At 49.6% G+C, this 5,329-nt stretch overlaps 1 protein-coding gene across 3 annotated transcripts in view; it reads right to left on the reverse strand.

Annotated features, from left to right (window-relative positions):
* DVL1 (dishevelled segment polarity protein 1) overlaps positions 1-5,329 on the reverse strand; it is a 66,643-nt gene that overhangs the window by 60,843 nt on the left and 471 nt on the right. The window lies entirely within an intron of this gene.

The following is a 5,329-nucleotide window of genomic DNA, read 5'->3' on the forward strand; positions in this document are numbered from 1 at the left end:
GCTGGATTTTTACAACAGCTTTCATTCAATGAGTGTGGAATTCTGTGGCTGTAACACACAAATTTGCTGTTTTCCAAATTATATATGCCCAGTGTCCAAATGACACTTGAAATATCACAGAATCATAGAATGGCCTGGGTTGGGAGGGCCCTAAAAGACCATCCAGTCCCACAACTGTCTAAGCCTCATGGACTTATGAGCAACTCCTGCTTTCATTTCCCCCCCTAAAAAATATCTTGGGGATATTTTTTTTTAAAAATATCTTGTCTCTAAAAGTTTTCCCAATTATGAAATTATTCCAAAGCTCCATAGCTGTAGACAGATACCTGTCAATTAGGACTCCTGTTTCTCAGTTATAACTCCTCCTAGGGCAAGGGTGAAAACAGAGATGGTGCATTCCCTCCACGAGAAAAGGCACAAAAGAGTGCTTCTCATCTTCCTCTTCTATCCAAAATTGCCCCATTCAGCTCACAATCCCAATCCCAAACCGGATTCCTAGTGCTTTAAATCACATTTTCTTGCTCGTTTTCAACACCCCGAGTACCAAGAAAACCCAATTTCTGCGCAGAAACAGCTGCACCTCAAAGTGCAGTTTGAAAGGGAAGTTCTTTTGCTGATACCAAAGGAATGTTCAAAAAAAGCCACTCCTCAGAGTACTCCCTAAAGAAGTATAATCAAAGGAGTATTAGTTCACACAATGGAAAGAATGAGGAGTTGAACCTCACCCAGAAGGATGGCAGGACAGACACACTCTGGAATTCCATGGGCAGGGATTGCACAGCCCAGGACACGGGGGCTGAACAGAGCAAAGGAACCACAACAATGCAGAGAAGGAATATTTATCAGTTTTTGGAAAGCCCCTCTATTTCAGATGGTTCAGCTCCTCCTCTGAACCTCTCCTGCTCTAATCATGTCCCAGCATCACATCCTACCCTGGACCAGAGCTGAACCAGCAGCAACCAAGTCTCAAAGTAGGTTATTATACAGCAAAATTAAAACACGTGACTTATGGCAATGCCTGGATCATAATTCATATTTTTGGAAGTTAGTGATAAGTGTTTTACAAGCAAAGCTCTGGAAATATCAAATATTTAAAAGCAGACAGATAGGAATTCCTCTTGTAGGATCTGTCACGCAGATTCATTATGAATCATTTGGATCCCACACAGCTGTCACAATTTCAGTCATGAGAGCCCAGACATCACAAACTAAAGCTTTATTTTTAGATGGATTCGTTAGTTGCCATTTTTCAACCATCAAAGAATTAATGGAATTGCATTGTATGTTCTTCTGTGGCTCTAACCTTACAATCAACAACCTCAGTGATGGGAAGTGACCTATGAGCTTTCCCCTGAGGAAAGAATCAGTGGCTGTAAGTAACTAAATCAGCTGATGACACAGAAACCACACCACAAACATCACCTTTTCTAAATTTCACTGCTGGTAGATACTGTCACATTAAGGAGCCTGAGCCTGTAATGTCCCTGCTTCATTTCCCACCAAGCAGAATAAAAATAGAAGCTACAAAGCACTTCCAAGGGTTGAGTCTTAATGTCAGGGCACAGTTGGACATCCTGCATCACAGAAACAGCATCATGTCTACAGATGGAGTCAGCAGGAAAGCCCTGGCTTGCAGAATAAAGGCAGGGCCATCCCATCACGAGTTGGGGAAGAAGACACCCTTGGGAATGAACTGGCACGGGGAAAAGTGGTGAAGCAGTAAATTAAAAACTGTAACCAAAGTTCAGAAGGAAATACAACATTCCTGCACCTTTTCCTGCAGCTTCCAAGGAGCAAAGCTGGACTCAGCACAGGTACACAAAACACAGGACTGCTCAATTCCATAAGATATCCATGATGCAGCTCCATATCCCCAGCCCAACTCTGTTCCAATCCTTAATAACTCCTGTCTTTCATGGCTGGAAACCATTCAACACATCCACTGCTTCTGAGCACAATTATTTATTCCATTATTTCAGGATCCAGGAAAAGGCTGTGCCTTAATTACAACAACATGTGCAGAACTGCAAAGTCAGTTCCCGATCACTGGCTTCTCCAGGAGGCTCCGATTCTCCGGGAAAACATTTGCTCTCCTAACACAAGGAGCCAGATCCCAGCTCTGCACAGCCCTGGAGCAGCAGTGGGAAGAAGAGGAAGAACACCAGGACTGCAGAACAACCACAGGGAAACCCAAAAGTGTCCCTGCAGGTCAGGGCTAAGAGCCACTCACGGAACACACGGAAAAGGGGTTGCTTTGGAGGGCATTTCCAGGCACACTGGGTAGAAACTACAGACAACAGTTTTGTTCTGGTTAGGGGCAACTACCTCTAGAATTGTCTGTTTGCAACAATGAAAAGTATAAAGCTGTGCCAGGGGAGGTTTAGGTTGGGTATCAGGGAAAGGTTCTTCCCCCAGAGGGTAGTTGGGCACTGAACAGTGTCCTCAGGGTTTGGTCACGGCCCCAAGGCTGCCAGAGCTCCAGGAGGGTTTGGACAACGCTCTGAGGGACAGGGTGGGATTGTTGGGGTGTCTGTGCAGGGCCAGGGGTTGGACTCTGATCCTCGTGGGTCCCTCCCAGCTCAGGATATTCTAAAAAAAAGTCAGCTTGCAGACAAGATGATGAAAAAACCCCCCATGTTTGCTATCAACATTTACTAAGACAACCGAAATTCATCCAGGTTTTCCTATCATTTTTCTTTTGACTCCCTATTTTTCTAAGTGTTTAGGATTCAGAGAGGAACAAACACGCAAGGAACAAGACACACAAACCAAAAGCAAGCAAAGGTCTATCTGACAGCTCAGTGGCTTCCATGAGTCCCATCTACAGAGTCACCTGGAGCTGTCTCAAGGCAATGGATCGTCACCCAAATGCTTTCAGCAGCTGCATTGGACAGTATTATTTAAATGAGACAGAATTTACAGGTCAAGATCATCACCCACTCGCAGCCCTTCATCTTCCATCATCTCCAAGACAACACAAGAATAACAGACCATTTTCACCCCAATTTTGAGAACTTGCTGCAGGGTTTCCTCTGCTCCCCGGTCCAAGCCCAAGAACACCCCAGACGTGTTAATGCCACAGCACAATTTATGTTTACTGATCCTAAATTTCTGCAGCAGAGGGAACGCTGCAGATGCTGCCTCAACGAACCCAACATCCTTGGGTGAAGCTGCACCACAAACACAACTGGAATTTCTAGGACAGCTGCAGGGTTTGTGCCTCCCTGTCACTGGGGGGTGAAGGAGGGAAATTTACGGGGCCGACAATTTCAAAGGCGTTATTTTGAAAACAAACATTTTGCGTTGTTGTTTCCCCGGGAAAAAAAAAAAAAATGTTTTCACGACTCAGAAGAAACAAAAAAGTCAATCCACCTCCTGTGGTAACGGGCCAATACCAACAGCTCCCCACATAAGGAATACGTGTCAACAAACAATATCCACATTCCACCAGGGGATAAAAACACAATCAACGTGAAAAGGCTCCGGGTCTCTCGGGGAAGAAAAGAGGCTGCACAACATGTAAAAGGATGCTTGGGATGATCTATCCCACCAAACACGAAACCTGCACCTCAACCACGGCGTTATTCTGGAGTCGGGTCCATATTAGTTTCCCACAAACCTGCTCCCCTTTATTTTTTTTTTTGTTTTCCTGGCAAGGCATTTAACTGTGCAAAATTGCCTCGCCAGTGACAGATGTGAGTACAAAGAGAAGCGATTTGCTACAAAAGGATTAATACATTTTGAAAGTTACTGTCTGGCAACCTGTCAAAGGGACTTTTATTGGTTTGTTTTATTATGGCTGTCGATAAGCCCGGTGGCACACAACCCACATTGGTGTGCAGGGAGCAGAACGATGGCAGATATCCCCTGGCTCTGCTCACAGCCCCGGCCTGCACCACCACAGAGGGCGTTTGAAAGGCTGGCCCTTGTCTTCTCCAGCATTCCCAGCACGAGGAATGCGTGGGCAGTGGTGAGCAGGGCATGTGCCCTTGGAAGTGGACATCTGACCACTGGCCACTTGTGTCACCTGTTTGGCCGCTGAGCATTTCATACCTGTTTGACCCTCAAGGATGTGACACCTGTGTGACCACCGAGGATTTGACAGCACAGCCCCTGGAGCCCTTTGGCCACTGACCACTTCATACCAGTTTGGCCACTGACCATTTCACACCCATTTGACCACGGACCACTTGACCCCCATTTGACCACTGACCATTTCATACCTGTTCAACCAGGGACCATTTAACACCCGTTTGACCCCCAAGGACTTGACAGCTGTTCGACCACTGACCTCTTGTCACCACCAAGCAACCCTTTTCACACCTGTCTGACTACTGACCACTTGTCACCTGCTTGGCCACTGACCATTTCATACCCTTTTGACCAGCCTGTCACCCGCCTGACACCCAAGGATCTGCCACCTGTTTGACCACCGAGGATCTGTCACCCATTTGACCCCCAAAGATTTGCAGCCACTGCCTGAGCGCAGCCCCTGGAACTGTGTGACCACTGACCATTTCACACCCGTTTGACCACAGGTGCCATTTGTCACCCGTTTGACCAGGGACTGCCTGTCACCCCTTTGACCCCCAAGGATTTGCAGCTGCTGTCTGAGTGCAGCCCCTGGAACCATTTGACCACTGACCATTTCATACACACTGACCACTTGTCTGACCCCCAAGGATGTGTCACCCATTTGACCCTCGAGGATTTGCTGCTGCTGTCTGAGTGCAGCCCCTGGAACCGTTTGGCCACTGACCATTTCGTACCCACTGACCATTTCGTACCCACTGACCATTTGTCTGACCCCTGAGGATGTGACACCCGTTTGACCAGGGACCACTTGTCACCCCTTTGACCCCCGAGGATTTACTGCTGCTGTCTGAGTCCAGCCCCTAGAACCGTGTGACCACTGACCATTTCGTACCCACTGACCACTTGTCCGACCCCCGAGGACGTGACACCCGTCTGACCCCCCAGGATGTGACACCCGTCTGACCCCCGAGGATGTGACAGCTCGGGGACCCGCCGCTATCTCCCCACCCGCGCCAGGCACCCCTTCCCCGCGGCCCCGCCGTGCCCCCGATGCCCGGGCACTCCGCGGCCTCTCCCGGTTGCGGTGACAGCCGCAGGTCGCCCCTGCCCGGCCCGGGGGCAGCGCCGGGCGGGCTCGGGGGGCTCGGCGGGTCGCGGGTGCCGCGGGGGTGCCCCGGGCGGTCCCGGGCCGGGCTGGGCGGCAGCGCCGACCCCGCTCCGGGCACGGCCGGGCGCGCCCGCCATGTTCGCGGCGGCGGCGGCTCCCGGGGCCGAGCGGGGCCGAGCGGGGCCG

This window comes from Pipra filicauda, unplaced genomic scaffold (genome assembly GCF_003945595.2).
Source record: "Pipra filicauda isolate LSUMZ 115617 unplaced genomic scaffold, ASM394559v2 scaffold87_size3191425_pilon, whole genome shotgun sequence".
NCBI lineage: Eukaryota > Metazoa > Chordata > Aves > Passeriformes > Pipridae > Pipra > Pipra filicauda.